This window comes from Dipodomys ordii, unplaced genomic scaffold, assembly GCF_000151885.1.
Source record: "Dipodomys ordii isolate 6190 unplaced genomic scaffold, Dord_2.0 Scaffold13, whole genome shotgun sequence".
In the NCBI taxonomy this organism is placed as follows: domain Eukaryota; kingdom Metazoa; phylum Chordata; class Mammalia; order Rodentia; family Heteromyidae; genus Dipodomys; species Dipodomys ordii.
In genome coordinates, this window is record NW_012267229.1 from 8,226,089 (window position 1) to 8,250,608 (window position 24,520).

Consider the following 24,520-nt stretch of genomic DNA (forward strand, 5'->3'; position numbering starts at 1 on the left):
GTGGGAAAATGAAAAACCTCCAAACAACTGATTTTCAGGATGGTCATAGTCTCCTTCAAATACTAAATGACATAACTTTTAAGTAATTATTATTAGGAACACTAGTAACATTAGTAATATGTATGTTAAAAGGTATTATAAAGATATTTTTTATGAGAGTGCTTGCCACATTGTATGATTGAAGGAAAATTGATATTCAAAATAATTTGTTAAATCAAAAATAACCATTATGAAGTTGCAAGGGAAAGAAAGTCATTGGGAAAAATAATTAAGACCAATTTGACTTTAATGAAACAAATATTAATTTCCTGCATAATACCTTTCCGTAAACATAGCATGTCCATTAGACTCCTAGGTTGATTAATGGGCTGAGACAATTTTATTGTTCTTAACCAATTCTGAGAGTTGCATAACAAAGCTTTCCAAATATGGAAAAGTACCAAATCTCCTAGATGAGGAGATCTTCACACATCTGCTGTTTTCAAGTATACAACAGAGAACAGCAACAATAACAATAAAAAAGGGATAAATTGGATGTCACATCCATTTATGATTGTCCCTTATTAAAAGAAAATAAGGGCCATGCATGACAGTACACACACCTTAAGCCCACCTGTTTGGGACTCCGAGATAGGAAGATCCGGAATGTGACTTGATGTAAACTGAGGCAAAAGATCAAGACCTTATCAGAAACAACAAAACCAAACAGAAAACAATCTGCACCAAAGATTAGGAAAGAATATTCACTATGTATTTATTTGACAAAAAGACTTTGATTGATTTTTCCATTGCTGCTGTAACTAATGATGTGACACGAGGGAGCATGTATTCATTATTCACAGCTGCATGGACTGAAGTCCCGATGGGTTGGACTGATTTCTCTACGTTGTGTCTCTCAAGGCAGAATCAATGTGTCAGCTATCCTGGGTTCTTAGCTGGAGGTATACTAGGGGAGAATACACTTCCAGGCACATTTAGATTGTTGGCAAGACTTAGTTCCTTGAAGCTTAAGTCTGAAATCTTCATTTTCTAACTGGTTAGAAGACAAGCCACTTACAAGTTCTATACTCTTGGTCACTGTGTCCCCTCTATCTTTAAACCAGGAGTGGTGTACTGAACCCTTCATATGTACCAAATCACTCTGATTTTTCCCTCTGACACATCTCTCCTGCTTCAAACTAAGGCAAGTTCTCTGCTCTTAAGAGCAATTAGACTGGGCCTATCTAATAGTCCCAAATTATCTCCCTATTTGAAAATTGCTAACTTTAATTATATCTACAAAGTTCCTCTGGCCATAAAATGCAATATATATGTACATAGATATAAACATACATTAACATATATATAAACATATATAGAGTTGCTTAGTAATAAATAAGCTCCACAACCCATTTCTTAAAGGAAAGAGGTCTGAGTCTTTAGATGCCAACATTTGATTAAGTTAGCAGATGGAAACATCATCAACCATTCAAAATCAGAGAAATAAACATTAAAACTATGATGAGATGCCACTTCATACTATAATGATGAAAACAAGGGTTGGCAAGAATCTAGGATAATTGGAGCTCTCCTATATTTCTGGTCAAGATGTAATATAACCCAAGGTCTTTGCAACATAGTTTGAAAGTTTCTTATAATGTTAAACTTACACTTTATCATATGATCTAGCAATTCGTCCCTTAGGTATTCAACCCAAAAGACATGAAAGTGTACGTGTACAAAAATACTTATATTGAAACACTCACAGAGATCCATGATACTCAAGACTTGGGCACCATCCAAATGTCAGTCAATAAGTTAAGGAATTTAAACACGTTGTGGTAAATCCACACATTACTACTGTGCTATAGAAAGGGATGAACTACTGATATTTTCAACATCAATGAGGTTCTGAAATGTTATGCTTTTTGAAAGGACTCAGGTTGAAGAATAGGTAGGGTATATTCTGAATTCATTAATACAAAGTTCAAGAGGTTTTATGCAGTAGAAGTTGCAGACTTATTTGTACTTAATTAAAGAGCCTTTATTAGATGCTTCATAGTGAAAATGGAGTCTCGGGAGGGATATTAAGGGTTTGTTTGTGTTGTTTATTTAATGTTCTTTTTTATTTAATAAGTTTTTTATTGTGAAAATACTGTACAGAGGGATTACAATTACACGAGCAAGGTAATAAATGCATTTCTTATCAAGCATTGTTGCCTCCTCCTTGGTTTTTCCCCTACCACCCCTGCCCTCCCAACTCCACGACTACATCGCCCCCTCCCCCTTTTTAATGTTCTTGTTGTTAAGGGAAAAACTATGCCCTGCTGAATAAAATGTCATTTCTATTTTTTTTTGGGGGGGGGGAGAACGGAGGGATGGTGTGTGTGTTATAGATGACTTATATTTGACTGTGTTGCTGATGCCTTCAGATAAAATTGACACAATTTCTAGAGTGAAACTTTAGTCAGTGTCACACTGGTGGTTGGTTTGGGGGTTTGGGAGGAGAGAGGTTGTTTAGTTTTTTGCCAGTCCCAGGACTTGAACTCAAGGCCTGGACCATGTCCCTAAGCTTCTTTGTGCTCAAGGCTACTGCTCTACCACTTGAAACAGAGCCCCATTTCTAGCTTTTTTTTTTTTTTTTTTGCTGGTTAATTGGAGATAGGAGCCTCTCAGACTTTCCTGCCTAGGGTGGTTTTGAATTGTGATCCTCAGACCTCAGCCTCCCAAGTAGCTAGGATCACAGGTGTGAGCTACCAGCAACTGACTTGGTGGTTGTTTTTTCTTCTCCTTTTTCTCCTTCTCCTCCTTCTCTTTCTCCTTTCCTCCTTCTGCTTCTCTTCTCCTCTTCCCTTCCCCCTCCTCCTCTTCCTTTTCATCTTCTTCCTTCTTATTTTTCTAATGGTTTCATCTTAGATGTAAACTTTCTACAGTTCAAAATACCCTCTTTGTAAACATCTCCTCACCTTTCCTTGATGACTGAATTCCAAGAAACACCAAAACACTTGATCATGCATCCTAAATTTCAATCAATTCTGATGTCCAAAAATTTCACAAGGATATATATGTAGGTGTGTATCTTTTTAAAATATAATTTTATTGTTATTATTATGGTGTTGCACAGAGAGGTTACACTTTCGGAAGTCAGTTAACCATTACAATTCTTTTTGGACAATGTCACCCCTTCCTCTGCTTCCATCCACTTTCCTCCTCTTGTGCCTGTTGACAAGTTGCAGTTTCACATACTGTATACTGAGTGCCGTGACTGTATTTGTTCACCCTTCCTCTCTTTATTTCTTTGTGCTATCTGTGTATCATTAACAGGCTGTAAGACTTACTCTCATGAATAAAAAGTTTAGCAAGCACACAAATATCCGAGGGGCCAGTGATGAATTGTTAAAACAAAGCTTGTCAGTTGATAATGCCAATGCTTAGTAATGGTAAGGTCCGTGGCATCATTTAACAAGAACTGGAAGCATTTCTGTACATCTATTTGCTTCATCCTTGCAATGAAGTTAGAGTTTATAGCATTATCTACTAGTACTCATGCCTCCTATTTGAAATGAAATAATACATAAAATACTTTAAAGAATCTCAAGTTTTTCACAGGGCGCCAGTGGCTCACACCTGTAATCCTAACTTACTCAGGAGGCTGAGATCTGAGAATCCCATTCAAAACCAGCCAGGGTAGGAAAATTTGAGACTCTTATCTCCAATAAACTACTCCAAAAAAGCCAGAAGAGCCCAGGCCTGAGTTTAAGTCCCAGGAATAGAAAAAAAAACAAACTTAAGTTTCTAATATTTCCTTTGTCAAATAATTATACACATTCGTGAGTCTTAAGTAAAAGTTTAAGTGTGTTAGGATATATCATAATCACTGGAAATTTGATTTAAAAAACAAAGAAGGTGCTGGAAAGGTGGCTCAGTGGTAGAGTGCTTGTCTTGCATGCATGAGGCCCTGGGTTCGATTCCTCAGCACCACATAAGTAGAAAAAGCCAGAAATGGCACTATGGTTCAAGGGGTAGAGCACTAGCCTTAAGCTAAAGAGCTGAGAGACTGCACCCAGGCCCAGACTTCAGGCCCCATGACCGACAAGAAACAAATAACAGCAACAAAAAACAAAAACAGAGAAGTCATGGAGAATAGGCACAGGAAATATTAAAAGAGAAAACACAATCATATGGATTATACTATTGAAATTAGCCACTGATTATGATAAAGGCTTCTAAGCAAAACTGAAAATAAGATCGCCAAAATAATTAAATAAAAAGACTGGAAATGAAGAATCAATCAGGAGAAATGGTGCATGTGAATAAGGAAGGGTATCGTTTTGTGAATAAATCAGTTTTGAGCAGTGTAGACAACTTGAAACGTAAGTCAAGTAAATACTACATTTATGGCTTTTATCTAACCCACTGCCTAAATATTGCTTATAAAGGCAGATGAGTACAACAGAATTGCTGAACAGAAGCCACTGAGTGCACACACCATCGTAAGCAGAACCAAGTACAACACTGCTGATAACCCAGCCACCCTGAAGCTGGTCATAGCCATCTGCATTTTACTCTCTCCAAAATTAAACCCAAACACACATTAGGGGTAGATTCTAGAAGGGAGAAACTAAAACATACTGCAAACAAATGAATATATATTAACATTTTATTAGTAACTATTAGCAAATAACAATTCAGAATAATAAAGCATCAGCGAAGCACTGTATAGAGTCATACATTAATAAAATAAACCTTATAAGCTACAGTTCTTAAAATTAAATGTTTGAGTACTGTTCTTTAATTCAGCACCTTGGAATTATATAAAATTTGAAAAAATGTATTACATATAGATACGAATTACATGTTATATAATATTAAATTTTTGCTATTAATTTTAATATTAATTATCTGCCTACTTAAAATCTTTTCAAGACACTTTTTTCATCATGCTTCTCTTTTATTTATTTTTTTAATTTAATTTTATTTTATTTGTGAACATACTGTACAGAGGGGTTACAATTACATGGGCAGGATAATGCGTACATTTCTTACCAAGCATTGCAGCCTCCACCTTTGTTTACCCTTCACATCCCTTTTCTCTTTTATTTTTTATGTTTTATTATAAAGGTGATATACAGAGGGCAATAGTTACATGAGTCAGGTAATGAATGAGTACATTTATTTCCTTTTGAACAGAAGACATTATCTTTTATCATGATAAAAATAACGTTAAAATAGTATAACCACTACCTAGCTGTGGTTACATAAAATATCCTGAAAATAGTTGTAATGAATTGTTTTAGCTAGTGAGTCTTACCACTTACTTTGTGCTTACATTATGCCAGATTCTACAAGAGGAGCTTTAGATATGCTGCTTTCATTGCTGATCAATCTAATCCTACACAATATTATCCATTTTTCTATCTTAGAGTTGAAAAAACTAAGATTCAGGAAAAAAAAGTCAACACACTCAAGAATACATAGTTTTTACGTAAACGCACTAAAAGTTCTTTAATAGTTTGACTCTGCCTCTAACTCCATTTTAGTGTAGACTAAACTCTCCAGAATAAAATTTGCCTTGCTTTTGCTATACTCCCCTTTGGTCTTCTTCTCCTTCTCTCCCACACTTGTTCCTTGGTGCAACAATGACCTCTCTGTCATCAAGATCAGGCCTCTTCCTGTGAAAGTTCACAGAGGCAAACTTTTAGGGTGAAGAAGATGTGTTCCTTATGTTGCTCTGGCCAAGGGTTTACCTCAGGATTAGTGTGGGGGTTAGTCAGCCCATTCTCAGTAACTTCTTGAAATGATCTGAGGATTGTGGAACAGGAACTCATTCCCCCAAGTAATATGGATTAACTGCAATCATAGCTCTTTTTGTACCATAGTACAAAAAACAAAGAAAGAAAGAAACAATGCATGAGCCAGATGCTGATACCTTACACCTGTAATCTTAGCCACTGGAAAGATAGAGATTTGAAGATCACAGTTCAAAGCCAGCCCAGGCAGGAAAGTCCATCAGACTCTATCTACAATTATCTAGCAAAAAGCCAGAAATGAGATCTGAGGATCACAGTTCAAAGCCAAACACAGGCAGGAAAGTTCATGAGACTCTTATCTCCAATAAACCACTAGAAAACTGGAAGTGGCACTGTGGCCCAAGTGGTAGAGCACTAGCCTTGAGCTGAAGAAAGCAGGGATAGTGTCCAAGCCCAGAGTTCAAGTCCCACAACCAACCAAAAAAAAGCCAGAAATGGGGGTATGGCTCAAGTAGTAGAGTGCCAGCCTTGAGTGAAAAAGCAAAGTGAGAGCTAGAAACCCTGAGATCAAGACCCAGCATTGGCATTAAATTTAAAAATAAAATAATAAAATAGTAAATGCACAAAAGAGAACTAAACTGAGCTACTCATTAAAACCTGCAGCAAGCAAGCTTGAAGCTCAGGAACGTTCCAGATATAGAATACAACTTCATCTTTTTGGAGCCATGTTGGGAGGGTCTCTTAACTGGAACCATAAATCACATCCTGAAAAGCTCTCTATCACTTAGCACATTACCATCCTCTCCTCTTACTTTATTGTTTGTTGCTATTGATGGTGGTGGTGGTGGTAGTGGTGGTGATGGTGGTGGTGGTGGTGATGGTGGTGGTGGTGGTCATGAAACTTGAACCCAGGACCTAAGCACTGTCCCCAAGTGTTTTCACTCAAGGCTAGCACTCTGCCACCTTGAACCACAGTTTTCTAGTGGTTAAATTGGAGGTGAGAATCCTACCAACTATCTTGCCCTGGCTGGCTTTAGACTGTAGTCCTTGGATCTCAGGCTCCTGAGTAGCTAGGAGTACAGGCCTGAGCCACGGGAGCCCTTCTTCCTTTTATAAAGAAGATCTTAAACAATTATCCACGTGCCACACCCTCACCCCCAAAACGATCATAGTGAAGTTGTGGTTTGGGAAGGATGCACGATGGTGGACTGACATGCACCACTAGAGCGACATGGTGTCTCAAGTCCTACAAGCAACACTCACTTGAAATCCAGATAGAAATTCCCACTGCCAGCAATCCACTGACTTCAAGTTACTATTCACTAGCCCAACTTCATTTATTTAAATGTCTCTCCAAAAGTCCTTCTTGAAACCAATCTTTTCTGCCACCTGACCCTACCCCCAATGCTACTAATGGAAAGCAAGGTTGAAGATAAAAAATCCCAAGTTTCAGACTTTGTAGTTTCTCTAAAACCTGTTGACCAAAGGAAAATGAAGTCAGAATGTAGGTCAGGTAGAATACTGGTCCCAGGCCCATAGTCTGAAACCTAGGGCTTTCCACACAGATAGGTCAGACAGTAGTCAAACACTTAAAAACAAAAAAAAAAAAAGAAAAAAAAGAAAAAAATCAAGGAGATTTCCTCCAAACATTTTAATGCGTTGGAAAGAAAACATTGTTAGAAACACTATTGTTCCATTCCAGAAGTATCTATGGAAACCATTTCGAGCCGAGAACTTTACAGATAGTTATTTGTGTCACTAGCTGACGACGGTGTTGTCCAGCCACTCCTTAATATTGTCTAGACACCTTTCCCTTGGATTTCCTTCACAATGTTCCCTGGCATACTTGCCTCGTAAATTTCCACTTTTCGTAAGATGAACCATCTCTTCCAGCTTCCATTGTGGTACTTTCATTACTTAAAGCAACTGTTTTCCCCCAGCAAATAGATCAGCTTTGCTTTTGGTTAGACCTTCCCCGATCACACCAAGCAACCCTCGTGCTAATTATTATTTCACAGTGCTTCCTAGTTTCACTATATCCTAAATTCTTTATGCCCTCACTGAGTCCCTCCTGTGAAAACACGTTCATATGCCAACTTAGCGAATCTTCAGAGGCTCCCATGACTGCGCAAATCCTGCAAGGACCAGACAGAAGCTTCTTAACAGCAGACAGGGCTTTGCCAAAGAGTCGCCCAAGTGGACTGGAAGGAAGGAAGGCATTGCCAGTGTAATTCTTCTCCGCATACTTCTTCAGTTGTGTGGACCCTGTAGGTTATGCTGTTTGTAAACATTTTCACAACTTAAGAGCTATATGTTTTGCAAGATTTAAACATTTCTTTTTGGTACTGATCTTGGGGTTTGAACTCAGGGCCTGGGTGCTACCCTGAGCTTTTTTACTCAAGGTTAATAGTCTACCACTTGAGCCACAGCTCCACTTTGGGCTCTTTATTTTATTTTATTTTATTGGTAGTTTATTGGAGATAAGAGTTTCACAGACTTTCCTGTCCAGGCTGGCTTTGAATTGCTAGAATTACAGGTGTGAATCACTGGTGTCTGGCTAAACTCTTTAAATAAATAAATATATATACAGATATATATATATATACACACATATACATATATTATTATTGTCTATAGGTAATTTACAACAGCGTTTCAATTCAACACACCAGTCTGAGGGTGCGCTGCATCTTGATCAAGGTCACTCCTTTCATCTTGTTAAGTGGTCTTTTCCATACAGCCCTCTCTGGTCTAAGTTCTTTTAACTATATCTTCCTTTTACTCCATCAAGTTTAAGATTAATAACAGAGACAAAGGGGATACTTCAAAATGTGTGTTTTCTCTTCACACAACAGACTTATTTATAAATAGCTGTCACTAAACTCTCATTCCAAGGTGAGTGTGTCACTTGTTATCCTCTGGGGAGATGGCTATTACTTTTTTTTGTTTAATACAACCTGATTAGACAAAGTCAGCTCCAAATCTCAATGACTTACATTATGAGTATAGCCAGCTTCACAAAATATGCATTCTTTAAATACTTAAAGTAATATACACTACAAATACATTAGAGCATCTAACAGGCAACAGTATAATAGTATTCACATCTTCACTGCTTGACAGTTATGCAAATTGTAAGTATTGATAGGGCTTTGGCAGTGCTATGTTCAGCCAGGCTGAGGTTCCTGATTGCCTGTTGCAACCTGAAGTTAGCTGAAATGAGCCAACACTATAAACAAGAAGTTTTCTTTGAAAGACTCTAATAACTGACACACTACTGCCTCTGTGGTTTATGTGAAAGTTGCAATGCTATCAGATTCTTCATCTGACAGCTGTTCTTAGCTTGGACTCCCCACCCTCTCCCCAAAGTAAACCTTGAAATAAAAACTTGGGAGCTAGGTCCTGGTGGCTCATGCCTAGCTACTCAGGAGGCTGAGATCTGAGGATCACCATTTGAAGCTAGCTTGGGCAGAAAAGCATAAGATTCTTTTCTCTAATAAACTACTCAGAAAAAGCCAGAAGTGGCACTGTGGCTCAAGTGGTAGAGCACCAGCCTTGAGTGAAAAAACTCAGAGACAGTGTCCAGGCCCTAAGTTCAAGCCCTACAAAAAAGACAATCAGACAGGCAGGCAGGCAGGCAGGCAGGCAGGTAGGGAGGCAGGAAGGCACGAAGGAAAGAAGGAAGAAAAGAGAAAGAAGGAAGGGAGAAAGGGAGAAAGAGAAAGAAAAGAAAGAAAAAGAAAAGAGAGAAAGAAAGGAGGGAAGGAAGGAAGGAAGGATGGAAAGAAGGAGAAAGCAGGAAGAACAGACTGTAGCCCAAGGTTCGCAGAGAAAATGTGACATAAGAAAATCAACTCTTACTCACTTGAATCTTGCTGGGGAAAAGGGATTGGTTTAAAAACAAAATGGGGCCTAAGGCCAGGATATTTTATTCAGGAAAATGATTTATAAACATTCACAAACAAGTAACAGGTGAAACCACCTGATGCAGGCATCTTCTCTGTCTAGTTTTTTTAAACCTTGCTCTCGGGGCTGAGAAATGGTGCGTGCTTGAAATTTCATGATGTATCTGGTCAGAGCAGAAAGGAAGCACCTCTCCCAGGGCCTCCAACGAGAAAGTAAAAGTGGCCAATGGATGTCACCAGGTCAACCATCTGCTTATTAAAGAGGGAGTCAGGTTTCCCTGCTCTCGGAAAGCTGTAACTTGCTCATGTCCCCAGATCTCTCCGGTGAATTAACTTCTGTTTTTCTTTATTTAAGGGAGGGGTGGTGGGAAAGTTGTCCCACTGGACATTTGAAACAAGAGGAACAAGCATCCTCAATAGAATGCTAAGGACCCCAAACAGTGAGTGGTTATTACCTATGGTACTTTAAGCAGAAACTAGAAGGTACTTTATGGAAGGGACCAGGGGGCTGGGAAATTCTGTTTGGACTTTTCTGCCTTAGAATTTGTAGTCTTCATCCCATTGCATTTGAAAAGAACTTTAGGGTGTTAAAAATAATTTATTATAGCCTGGCACTGGTGGCTCATACCTCTAGTCCTATCTACTCTTAGTACATTGAGATTTGAGGATCTGAGTTTAAAACTAAGTCTGGAAGGCAAGTCCATGACACTCTTATCTCCAGTTAAACACTAAAAGGCCAGAAGTAGAGGGATCATTCAAGCCATAGAGCAACAGCTTTGAGCAAAAATGCTAAGGGACAGCACTCAAGCCTTGAGTTCAAGCCCAGTATACACACACACACACGCACACAGAGAGAGAGAGAGAGAGAGAGAGAGACTTCCCAGATGATGAATACAGCTGACTTTGGCATTCACACTTGCTGCTTTCCTATTTGATGGGAAGTCTCTCAACATGGCATCCATGTATCAGTGCTTCAGGATTGTGAAATAGATGTGAAAACTGGAGGGCCTCATTTTCATGTGTGATAAATTGTGAAAAAACCAAACTCACCCTAAGCAGAGTTCCATGGGGTTTGCATTCAAAGCACAGCCCCGGAGCAAAGTCAGTGCTTCAGGAAAGTGACCCCGTGGCTCTTCCCTGTGGATAGCCTTGTTTTAAAAATAAGTTGGTTGTACTAGTTGATCATTTTTCAACCTCTTTTGCTCAATACAAAGATACATGTCTAATGAGTGTTTATGTGGGTTATTTACTCGTGCATGGTTGTTTATTTTTTGTTGCCTAATATGTACTCACATAAATGACATTTATTTTGCTGGTGATGTATGCGATTTAGAAGGGTTTGTAAGGACTGTTCTTCACCTCTGCCCCAAGGAGAGCTAATAGGCTTTGGGGATGTGGCTGACTCTCTTGGCTGGGTTGCTTTTTTGCTAGAAGTGGGTTTAGAGCATGACTGGGCTGTGGGAGCTTGAGCTACTTCACAAATTCAAGGCACTGAACTTCCAACACTTGCTTTTTTCTTTTCTTTTCTCTTTATCTCTGTTTATTTTGCTGGTACCAGAGTTTGAATTCAGGGCCCCTGTGCTTGCTTGACTTGCTTGCTTGGCTAACAAATCTGAAAACCACTACTGAAACCACACCTCCAGCTCTGCTCTTTGCTGGTGATTGGAGAGATGAGATCTCACAAACTTTTCTCCTCAAGTTGGTCTAGAACCACTATCCTCAGGATCTCAGCCCTCCTGAGCAGCTAGGATTACAGGTGTGAGTCACCAGTGCCTGGCTCCCACATGCTTCCAGAAGCCTGACTTCTTAGAATTCTGACCAAGGGTAAATGAGAAGCCACTAACCCACCCTTTCCCTTGTTCAATGAAATAAATTCTGTGACATTAGCCACAGTGGATTCAAAGATAATGAGAAGACAAACAGTAACTCTGTCCTAAAATCTAATTGGAGAAGCAGATACCTGGTGGAGGCTCAATTTCTACTCTTCTCAAGGGATAACGTATGAAATTCTACAAGTTCTCATGAAACCAACTGCCATGTATTTCATCTTTCCTTTTTCCATGACTGGATCAATCTGTGTCACCGTGGAGCTTATACATGCACACCATATCTGAGTGCTGAGGACCACATTTACCAGGAACAGTCTACCTCTGCTTTTCCCATGGGGAACCAATCATGGGTTGTAAGCAGAGAAAGATCTACTTACAGGTCTAAAGGAACAAGTCTGCTGGGTAGAAAGGAAGAAGATGAGGTGGAGCCACTGCAAGAATAGAAAGGAATATAGAAGCAGGTAGATGATTTGACAGGCTCTTGCACTAATGTAGGCAAGGGGTGATAGGGACTTAGAAAAAGACAGGAGTCCGGCCTTGGAAAGAAATGGCGGGGGTCTGGAGAGAGTGGCTGGAATGTTATAGTGCCAGGGAAGCCAGAAATGGCTTCAGTCATCTTTTTTTAAAATTTTTCTTTTTCTTTTCTTTTCTGGCAGTACTGAACTCCATTTCTTGTGGTTGCTAGGTGAGTACTCTACCACTTGAGTCTTACTTAGTATAATCCTTTTTACTTGCATTTGTTGTTGTTGTTGTTGTTTTCCTCTAGTTTTTGCTTAGGCTAGTCTGTGATCAGCCTACCTCGACCACCACCCTCCACCCTCCACCCTCCCATCCAAGTAGCTGGGATTACAGGCAGAAAGCACAATACCTGGCTAATTTTCTGTATTTTTAGAAATATATTTATTTTTGTAAGGATTTCTTGAATTGATCTTTCTAGGGATATTGCCCCAAAATACCAATGAAAGGAACAGAATTCAGCGTAAGAATGAACTTCAGCTTTCTTACAAAACACGCTATCCTGATTAAAATCCTGATTATACTGCCAGGCACCAGTGGCTCATGCCTATATTCTTAGCTACTCAGGAAGCTGAACTATCAGGATCATGGTTCAAAGTTAATTTAGGGAGAAAGGTCTGTGAGATTCTTTTTTTAAAATTTTATTATTACAAAAGTGATGTACAGAGGGGTTAGAGTTACAAATGTCAGGTAAAGAATACATTTCTTTTTGGACACTGTCACCCCTTCCCTAGCTCTCTCCCAGAACTTTTTTTTTAAATATACACTTTTCAGTGTAAAGATACTATGCAGAGGGGTTACAGTTACATGAGCAACATAATGAGTCCATTTCCTATTGAGCATTGTTACCCCTTCCTTTGTTTTTCCCCTATCTTCCCTTCCCTCCCCACCTCCCCAACTGCTCCCTCCACCTATCCCCAACAAAGTTTTAAAGTTCATTTTCAACATAGTGTCTTGTACATCTCATTGTTACAATGGGTCATCCTGTATCCTTATTTTAGCATTTTGTTATTTCCCTTCCCCTCCCTACATTAGAAAATTGTATATGCAAGATTCAGGACACCAGAATCAAATACAGCGACAACAGGGGTTATACCATGGGAGAAGAACATACAAAGAAACAAAAAAAAAATCACATAGTACATTAAAAAGAACAACAAGAAAGATAAAATCTCTTGTGTCCTATCTTGGGGTTCATTTCACTTAGCATCAGGCTATATTGTCATTTATACATAGCTTTTGACCTCTTCTGCTTGTCCTAGACATATACTAGTTATTGTAGATAAGGGAAACAATGGGTCCTATGTTTCTTTGGGCCTGGCTTACTTCACTTAATACAATTTTTCCAAGTCTTTCCATTTCCTAACAAATATATATGTGTGTTTATGTGTGTGTGTGTGCACATATATGTATATATATGTATATATATACCACATTTTCTTGATCCATTCATCTACTGAGATTGGTTCCATATCTTAGCTATGGTGAATAATGCTGCAATAAACATAGTTGTGCTGGTAGCTTTAGTTTGACCTGTTTGTGATCATTTGAGTAAATGCCTAAAAGTGGGATTTCTGGGTCATAGGGGAGCTCTATGTGTAGGCTTTTGAGGAACTTCCATACTGCTTTCCAAAGTGGTTGAACAAATTTACACTCCCACCAACAATGCAGTAGGGTTCTCTTTTGGCCACATCCCCTCCAGCATCTGTTGTTATTAGATTTCTTGATTATAGTCAATCTAACTGAGATGAGGTGGTATCTCAATGTTGTTTTGATTTGCATTTCTTTTATGGCTAGAGAGGTTGAGTATTTCTTCATAAGTCTATTGCCCATTCTTATTTCCTCATCAGAGAAGTTTCTCTTTAAGTCTGTAGCCTCTTATTAATCGGGGGGTTGTTTCTTTGAGGATTTGTTGTAGGGGGGTTTAATTTTTTGAGTTCTAAGTATATTTTAGATATGAGACCCTTGTTCATTGTATGGCTAGTGAAGATCTTCTCCCAATCCATGGACTTTCTATTGATCTTGCTTACTATGTCCTTTGCCCTGCAGAAGCTCTGCAGTCTGTGAGAGTCTTATCACCAATTAACCAGCACAAAGCCAGAAGTGGAGGAGGTGTAGCTCAAGTGGTAGAGCACTAGCCTTGAGCTAAAAAGCTTAGGGACAGTGCTCAGGCCCTGAGTTCAAGCCCAGGATTGGTGTGTGTGCACATGCATGAGCACCCACACGTGTGCGCACACACACACACACACACGCACACACACACACAATCTAGATTCTAGGTGAGTTAGGCCCTGTGCTGCAGCCTGAGATTCTGCATTTCTACCAGGTGGTACTAATGGCCCAGAGGTAAAAAAAAAAAAATGAAAAAGAAAATAAATAGCAAATTGGCATGTAAAACTTTTAGCCTCTAGAGCAAATAACCTCTTATATTCATTGTGATTTCATGCAAAGATTCTGGGATAAATCACCAAGACAATCTGTTGCTATTATCCACAAATAAATGAATGTACAAATAGATTATTTATTATGGATTTCTACTTTTGTCCTCTTAAAAGACTGAGTGCTCAACTTGCAGATGTTCAATCTATGCAAATACTTCTACAAATTAGTAGCAATGAATTACTTAGAGGAGTATGCCTTCCCTGTTGCACAGCACAGCAAAGTCAAAATGAGGCCTATGTATTCAAATGCTTCGAGATCACAACAAAAATGTGAAGTCAGAGCTCATTAAATTAGAGACTGATTGAACCAAATGATTGTATGGCCATCACACAGGTGTTCCATTTCAGAATGTATTAGAGCATAGTGCCGGGGGCCTCAAAGCTCATTTCTAACCTAGACTAATCATGCCAGGAATAATGACCCGCCGTTACTGCCTTGTGAATCAGACCTCATGATATTTAAAATAATTAAGATCAAAGCCAAAGTAGAAGGTCACTGAATTCACCAGTCATAAAACGTTAGCACAAAACCAAAGGCTGTACTTGTTTGCTCGACAATCTTTAACACTCAAGTTATAAAACAGTTGTAAGAAGGGCAAAAAAAAATTTTTTTTCAGCTTCAAAAACATTACTCTTCCTCCCCCCACCCCTTACCCCACCTACCCCATCCCTAAAGAAACAGCCAGATAAAAAGGGAAATCTCTCAACAAAAGTTATTCAAAGCAATATTCAAAGCATGGGGGGGGGGAGCAGATCCCTGATGTGATGCACTCATCTATCTGCCTGCTGGCTGCATTCCCAAAGAGGTGAACTGGGATGGGGATTTGCTTCCCATTTGTGGGCGGATGGAAAGAAGTGTGAAGTGAATTGGTTTGTCCGGGCTGAGTTCCCAGGAAAAGGGTGTCTTTCATACAGAAAAGCTCCCACCCAAAATAGCAGGGTGCTTCAAGCCAAAGATTTAGACAGTAAAATAAGTGCTAATTGAGTTAGAGGTTTGATTAGGAAGTGGGCTCAAAATTAAGTTCAGCGAAGGCCCTTCTAATGACCAAACTACTTGCCCTGGGAGGCTGAGGATGGCATGAGGAAGCAGAAGAGGGCTTCCAAATCCACTACTAACACTTTGATTGACAGGCCTAATCTCTGGTCAAAACAAGCGTGAGACAGCTTGTTTGGTGGCCCATCGGGAAGTGGTGGAGAATGATACTAAGGAGGTATCTGTTCACAAGATTCCACCTGAGAGATATGAGTCTGCAGAATCACAAAGTACTCCCCCTCAGAAAGAAAGAAGTTTTTTTTAAAGAGAACACTTTATACACTTCTCTTTCAGCTGTTATTCTCTGCAACTGTTCCTCATAAGCTTTTATTGCCCAAGTATTTGACACACATTTTCATGGACACTGTTCTGACTACTATACAAATATCACTCATGCCTCATAGGCAACCTTCTGAGGTTTATAAATAGCTATGTTTATCATCTCTTTATGAGCAAGGAAACTGAGGCACACAGATACTCAAACACTAATAAGTGCCACACCTGGCTGTAGAAATGGAAAGAGGTGTGACTGGATTCAAATAGATGAAGAGAATGTACCAGAAGACAGGAAGCAACTTTTTATTGTTCTATTTGGAAAGGAAGGAAGATTATCAAAACCCCAAGCGAAAATTTAATGGGCCTCTTCACTGCCCCTTTCCCACAAGCACCAAAATGAAAGCCCATTAATAAAGCTTAAAACTAAAATTTAGCCCAGATAAAAGCAAGTCCTCATTACCTAACATGTAATTAACTGGGGAACTCACAGCTGTGGGACATTACGGGGAAAGGATGAGGCTTGCCGATTCAGGCCGCTGATTTTCAAACAAGGTGTTTAAAACCTAGCAACCAGATCTCTTCATTTCGCAGGTCGCAGCACTGATCTCTCTCCTGCACACAGTGGTTGAGAAGTATAAACTCGCAGGCCAGCCAGGGTTCTAGTGGCTCATGCCTGTAATCCTAGCTACTCAGGAGGCTGAGATCTAAGGATCCACGGTTCAAATCCAGCATGGGGAAGGAAAGTCTTTGAGACTCTTACCTCCAATTAATCCCAGAAAAAAAAAATGGAAGTGGTGCTGTAGCTCAAGTGGTAGGAGTCCCAGTCTTGAGCAAAAGGAACTTAGAAGACAGCGCCCAGGCCCAGAGTTCAAGGCCTAGGACTGGCAGGAAAAAAAAAGGAAAGAAAGAAAGAAAGGAAAGAAAGAAAGAGAGAGAAAGAGAGAAAGAATGAGAGAAAGGAAGGAAGGAAGAAAGAAAGACAGAAAGGAAAAAAAAAGAAAACAGACCCTAAGTGGCACAGAGGGCAAAGATGTGGGAGGTCAAATGTGTGTTCATCTCCCCACCTAAACAAACCTGCCTTTTCCAAGTCTGCTTCCATTCCCATGTTCAATCTCTCACCTGGAATGGGTCTCTTCAGCAATTTGCTTTCTCCTTACTTGTCAATCTCCTGCAGAACCATCCCCCTGCAGAGTCTCACATCTTCCTAACTCCACCATGCTCTATCCTTCGTAGGATTGGTAACTTTAGAATACTCTCCCCAATCCACCAAAGACTATCACAGTCTAGATAACAAACCTTTTAAAGCACCATAGTCCTTACCAATTAGCAACCTTCAAGCAGTCTTTGTGGTCAATATCAGAGTAGGACTCTGCTCTGCCTGTCAAACCCAAGAAAAAATTGTTTTTCCTGTCTTTTGCTAATCTACCTCCATGGATTCATCTTGAATTCAAGAATATTCACCTGCTGGATTTTAATTCCAAATACCCTTCTCTCCAGCTGCACTCTTCCATGTTCCTGTCTGTCACTCCCCAAACTCATTGGTTTGCCTTGCAACTTCTAATTTACCTATTAATTCCTCTATGCATCATTCTTGGCCTTTGCTTCCAGTCTTTAGGCCAAGGCAACCATGTGCTCCTTTTCCTTTCCTTTACTTCCTGTAGTGTTAGGTACCCTAACACTACAGGAAGTAAGCATGCAATTCTGCTCATTGGTGACACATTTGAGAGGTACAGAATTTTGAATTCAGAGCCAGGCACCTGTGGCTCATGCCTGTAATCCTCACTATTCAGGCGGCTGACATCTAAGGACCACAGTTCAAAGAAAGAAAAGTCTATGAGATTCATCACCAATAAACTGCCAGAAAAACACCAGAAAGCAGTAAGTGGAGCTGTGACTCAAGTGGTAGAGTACTAGCCTTGAGCTCAGGGACAGTGGGCAGGCCCTGAGTTCAAGCCCCAGGACTGGCACAAAAGAAAGAAAGAGAGACAGAGAGAGAGGAGAGAGAGAGAAAGAAAGAAAGAAAGAAAGAAAGAAAGAAAGAAAGAAAGAAAGAAAGAAAGAAAGAAAGAAAGAAAGAAAGAAAGAAAGAAGAGAACTTTGAATACAGATCTATAAAATTACAGTTTTCAGGAAACACAATATAATCCATGGCCTCTGGCAAAAAATGACTAATTAGCTCAACACCCACCCCACCCCCCATCTTGGACAAGCTCAGCCCAGGGGGATAACAGCATTAAGCTTCTGATCACTGGGACGCATTCCCAAATCTCTTATTTGAGAAACTCCCAGGCTTACCCAAATTATTTTATAGTTCTAAAATTTTATATATGCAATATGTTAGTAATGTTCAGTTACTGGTGTTGGGGACTTTTTTTAAATGGATTTACCTGTACTGGTAGGTAATGTACTTAATGATGGGGTTCCAAGTTAGTAATGAAATAGAGGTTGAAGAAATGCATTACATAGCTGGAGCCTAAGTCATAGCTTCAAAGGTTGGGAGTGGCCTAGAGGTTTATGGTTTAGATATCTTTTAACTTAACAACATCACATTCTAAGAAAAAAAAAGACCAGTGTCAACTACTCTCTCTGAAGCATCTTTAGTTAACTTGTTTCTCCACTGAATAAAATGCAGTATGAGCTTATATATCTGAGTAATCCCACACTAGCAATCGTTACAAATAAATAAAGAAAAGTTTTCCATCTTTTAGTATCACTAAATGTATGTTTGGCCAGGCCAAGAGATCCATGCCTATGATCCTAGCTACTCAGGAGGCTGAGACCTGAGAATTGCAATTCAAAGATCAGCCTGGACCTAAAATTCTAAGAGACTCTTACCTCTAAGAGACTCCACTATTGGAGCTGTGGCTCAAGTGGTAGAACTCCAGTCTTGAGCAAAAGAGCTACACAAGAGCTCTAGGCCTTGAGTTCAAGTCATATATACGTGTGTTTGTGTGTGTGTGTGTGTGTGTGTATTCCTCCAAATTAAGAGGAATAGAATTGCTCTGCTTAGCTCTGGTATGAACAGGAGACTATGAAGGAGATTCAGAGGGATGTACTAGTTATGGCAACAGGCTAGAAAAGAGAAGACACCTTCCTTTTATGACACAAGCCACAAGGGAAATAAACACGTGAGCGGGCTCTCATAACATTTTTTACCCGTCAACTTCCCATCAAAACATTTGCAAACGCTTCTCCCCAGTTATAAACCAGAAACAAGAGGACTGATGTACAAGGGCCAGACAAACGGTGCTTGGACATGCCAAGGCTGCAGCCCAGACTTGTCACCATTATTTGAAACTTACCAGCAGGTAAGAGCCAGGTGGCAGACATGGCAAGACCAAACCTTTCCTGAGGGCCCCAGTAAAGGCTTCCAGTTGGGGGAGTGCAACCTTACCCTCACCACAATAAATACTTCTTGAGCTACAGCTTTAGGCAGGAGCCAGAAGTTAAGGCAAAGAGGAGTGGTAAAAACTGCCAGACATTTCTACATATGTCAAAGAATCGTTCAACCACATCTGAGAACTTTATAAATTATGCATAAACATAACCTCTAAATACATTGCCGGGGTCAGTTCAGGAAAGATCAGCGCTTTCTTCAGTGAATCATACCTAGGAAAGTCAAGTTCAAACTCTGAATGCAACTTTCCACATATTTTCCGAAATAAGCAGTACAGGGAATATACACATGCTCCAAGCTCCAGCCAGCTCCTCGCCCCATGTAGTCATTCTCCTTGTCATCATTCTCTGCCATTTAGGATGTCCCATTGTCATTCCCATACCTTTCTTTCTTCTCACGCTCCTTCCAGCACTATGAACTTCCATAAATTACTCATGACACTCTGCAGGAGACATACAAATGGGAAAAGAGGGTAAAATCCTTCCCATTGCTTCATGCCAATTTTAATTTCTGCCTCTGATATCCTGACCTTCAGGAATAGAAGAGATGTAGACAGTTCAATGAGAATGTCTAGGTTTTCTTGGTTAACTGAGGGTCCTAATAATATATATTCAATAAATACGATTTATGGAGCAAATTGTCCTTTTTTTTTTTTTTGGTACTAGGAATTGAACCCAGGACATTGCTCTTGCAAGGCAAGAACTTTGCCACTGAGCTATCTTTTTTTTTTTTTGAAGGGAAGAAGACTCCCAAATTTACATAGTCAGAAAATAAGGGAAATTAAATTTGGGCTAGCTCTATACACTCTACAGGTCAAGGGTTTTATCATTAGATGGTCTTTCTATCAACGCACAGCCCATTAAATTCCAAGTCTTCTGGCTCCTCCCATTTCATTGCCTCTACCATGTAATGATTAGCAGGTCTTGTTTCTCCTCTGAGGTTTCTAGGGTCCTTCTCTTCTTTGAGTTGTGGTCCACCATTCTTCTCAGATTTGGGTAAATAGATTTTTGTGAGCCCCAAGTAGAGTTATGTGGGTTGACAAGAGTGGTCCTCTTCTTATCATCAATGCACAAATTTCATTTGGATGAAAAGATAACAAAGGGAACATTTGAGATTTGGATTGGAAGTCAACACAATCTACCCTTTTATTTTAGACCATTCCTCCACCTGCAGCCTGCATTTCACTGCTCCGAGATGTTTGGTTCTAAGGCCTCCTAAAAAGTCAGACATCTTTGGAAATGAAGTGAAATGCCCAAAATTACAGATACTGGCAGAGCTAATTTTTTTAAAGGTTCCTAAGATCATGGAAAGAGTAAACAGATTTTTTTTTAAGAATGGTAATGTTAGACTACTGACCCAATCATAATTCAGAGCCAACACATATAATTAGTAGGTTACATGTCCTCCTCAAACAAAAATCACTATGTGATTTATAACATTAAGTTGTGATACCTGCTTTTAGACAAGTTAAGAAAATGCTGTCATAATGTTGATGGAGATCTCTCTTGATGGCTCTTTAAACACAATGTTGCAAGGCTGGGAAGGTGGCTCAGTGGTAGAGCGCTTGCCTTGCATGCATTAGGCCCTGGGTTCGTTTCCCCAGCACTACATAAGCAGAAAAAGCGGGAAGTGGCACTGTGGCTCAAGCTCTAGAGTGCCAGCCTTGAGCTGAATTGCTCAGGGACAGTACCCAGGCCCTGAGTTCAAGCCCCAGGACTGGGGGGAAAAATGTAGTAATGCCTATTTTTTAAAAAATTGCATGCATTAAACTCTGATATTGCAACTCTTGTCTTAGGAATATGGAGACTCAGAAGCAGATGGCGCGTGGTTCGGATCGCGAGTCTCTCTCAGTGTTAGACAGGCAGGACTGACTTCTGAAAAAGTGATATTACCTAAGGAGGAAGCCCCTAGGAAGAGGAAGAGGGAAGAAAAGGCGCAGGGATGGCGGCTGTGACGCAGCTGATATTCAGGGAAGTGGTGGTGGTGGATTTCACAGGAGAGGAGTGGCGGTGCTGACTCGGGCTCAGCGTGCTCTGTACAGGGACATCATCACGCTGGACGTCCACAGGAACCTAGACTCTGAATCTCCCCTCCCAGCCGGAGTGTGGTTTCGCTGTTGGAGCTCGGGGCAGCGTCCTGGGTGGCACCAGAGCCACGGGGAAACAGCCGGAGGGAGAGCTGAATAGTTGGGAAGGCACCAAAGGAGTGAGCGCAGACACCTCTCCTGGATATGTAATTAAACAGTTACCCCTTCCCCCGCCCCCCAAAAAAGGCATGGGCATTGGGATGGGGAAAAAATACCCCAAAGTCACGAGGATGGCGGCACTGATGAGTTTTCCTACAAGGAAGTCCAGAAAGATCTGACTGAGTTTGGGTGGGAGTGGAGCAGCGCAGGAGGCCAGGCTAACGTGGTGCTTGGGACCCACAGAGAAGATGGCAGAGGCGGAGGGGAGCAGGAGGGTGGGAGGCACGCGGGGCAGCAGCCCACGAGGACGTGGCTGGTACGCCCCCCCCACCCCGGAGCACCTGACACAAGCTCCCTCTGTATCTGTCTGAAGGGCCAGGGGTGAGGAATGATGTGGAGAAGTCCACCCTCACCAGGTCCCCCCATGTGTCTGCACGTCCAACAGAAACCCTGCGCAGCGGGCATGATCCATCCACGCGTGGCCTCCAAGAACTCATTCACCAGACGATAAGCTGGAGGAACATGGAAAACCACCGGCTGGGAGCTCAGTCATGATGCTGAGCGGGTTCGTTCCTGCTTTAATCCCAGCAGGGGATGGTTGAGTTCAAGGGCAGCCTGAACTGCATAGCAAGACCCTACCTTTTTCGGAAACAGTTGGTGAGAATAGCTGTCACCAACAGCAGAAAACAGGAAATCTGGTCATGTACACAGCAAGCGGCTCGAAAGCAAGCCTCAATGGACAGACTTTCTTTGCACAAAGGATCCAGGCAGAGCGTGCTTACCTCTGCACGTGACAACTGGGGATTTCATCAGCTCGCTCATTCTCCACCGTGGACTTCTCCTATTCCCCCTGCAAACAAATTCCAAGCCACGAATAGGTTACAACAAAGTAAATACAAAGTGTTCAGGGATGTCCAGAAGCACCTAGTTCAGGTCATCACGTGCGATGATATCAGGTGTTGTGCCTTTATGGTTGAGCCTCGCTAAGGAAATGCCTGTTCTGCAGATTTTCCTATTGAGGCATCCAGGAAGGACTGGTCCTGCCATCTCGTGAGGACTATTATTTCTATCGAAAACACTGGGAAAGGTGAATCTTCCTTGTGAAATCAAAGCCTACATACAGTCGTCTCTGGAAGGGTGGAGAATGGTGCAGAATAGGGGTGCAACATATTCCCAGGTTGGGCACCCTTCAACCTATCACCATGCTTTATAAGAACCCAGTGCATAGCACTGACTGCCTGCAAGCTACAGAGGCCAGCAAGAACTGGACATGGTACTCAAGGGAGGAGCAAAGTAGGCTACCCAAGACTGGAAATGTCACTCAGGTGGAGACTCCTACACTGAATGGACCATGGTTGGCGTGTAGCAGAGGGCTGACCAGTCTTCTGAGAAGATTCATTCAGGTTGCTTTTGAGATAAAAGAGAGAAGTTTCTAGAATGGGAATTCAATCAGATCTGGAATGAGGACTTTGGGGTAGTTCAGTGTTTGAGCACTTTTCTAGCCAGTGCCAGGCTCTGAGTTCAAACCTCAGGAACACACACAGACACACAGACACAGACATACACACAGGAACAGACACACACACACACACACACACACGCAGAATAGCATTTTTTGGTGATTATATAGAACTGCTGTTATTAAAATTTTGCGACTGCTCTATTCAGAATGTAGCCACATTTTTGTCAATAAAATATCCTTAAAAGATGAAAGTAGAATATAGAAAAGGGCATAAAATGTCCACAAAGAGAAATGTTGTTTAAACCATGATATAACTGGGTCATGAAATACTACACAGGCATTAAAATGAATGTAGTAGTCAGGTATGTTGGTGTATACACATAATCCCAGCAGTGGGGAGGCTAGAGTCGAAATGAAATGTACTAGGCTGCCTAAGCTAACTAGGAAGTTCAAGGTTAACCTGATTTACACAGTGAAATCCTGTCTCAAAAAAAAGATATATGTAAAAATCAATACAGGAAATGGAGTAGATTGATCCACTTGACTTGAAGAAATAAAAAAATCAAAACATTATGTATGTGCCAATTTTATTACAGCACTTTTCATTATCTTTAAGCTGTTGTACATATGAGTTGCCATCTAACAAAGGAGTTTATGAGTATGATGCAGCTTGATCATTGTCACCCTTTTTAACATTCTCTCCCATCCCTCCCTTACACATCCCTTCCCACACTTTGTAGGCTATACATTGGATTTTTTGTTTTTAAAAATCATTAGAATTGTTAGGGCAGTCATAGAATTCTGTGAGACAATGGTCAGATTATTATATATTGGTTAGACACTAAACCACAGAGTGAGCCCTAAAGTGAATTGTGGACTTCAGTTAATAATCATGGGTAAATATTGGCTTATTAATTGCAACAAGTGTATGAGGAAAATGAAGAATGTTAATTATGTTAATAAGGGAAGTCTTTCTTTTCCTGCTTTTGTTTCCTGCAAACCTTAAAATTAAAGTCTGTTAGCTTAAAAAGAAAAGTATCAAAGCCCGTGATATTTTCATCCAAATGTGTATTTAAGTATAATAACAAACAGAGAAAAAAATGGAAAGTTAAGCCTAATTACAGAGTGAAGAGAGCAGCAGAAGAGAGTAATGCAAATAATCCAAGAAATAATAAAGGTTCTTCTTTGCATTTTTAAACTTTCAAGATGAGAACAATAGATATATAAGCATCCTATAATGCAATTCATGAAAAATATGTGTGCGTGTGTGTGTGTGTGTGTGTGTGTGTGTGTGTCTGTGTGTGCATCAGAAGATAAGACCTTTATCTCCATGGACTCTAGAATCCTTAATTCTATCACTTTAGAAACATTCCTGAGTGGCCAATTGTTGTTTTCCTCAGCTCACCTTCAAAACATGGCTAACCAACTAATAATCAATAACAGACTGTCCTTCAGCGAGGCGTTAGAGCTTCAGACTGAGACTTGCACTGAGTAAAAATCAAAGAGTGAATTTGAAATTCCCCTCTCCTTCCTTCCAAAGCCAACACTAAATGACCTGAGAATGTTCCTTAGTGTTTAAGTCAGCATAAACTACACAGTCCACTGCATTAGCTTTCTTTCACATGACAATTGAAGATCCCAGTCAATGTCGTACAAACCACCACCACCACCACCATCACCAAAATAAAGACCCCACCCAAGGAAGTCCATCATAATGTTCCAGTTACATAGTTTAATTCACATATGG

At 40.5% G+C, this 24,520-nt stretch overlaps 1 pseudogene; it reads left to right on the forward strand.

Annotated features, from left to right (window-relative positions):
- The window catches only part of LOC105981445, a 166,792-nt pseudogene extending 144,926 nt beyond the window's left edge, over window positions 1-21,866 (forward strand).
- Window positions 21,867-24,520: the final 2,654 nt, after the last annotated feature.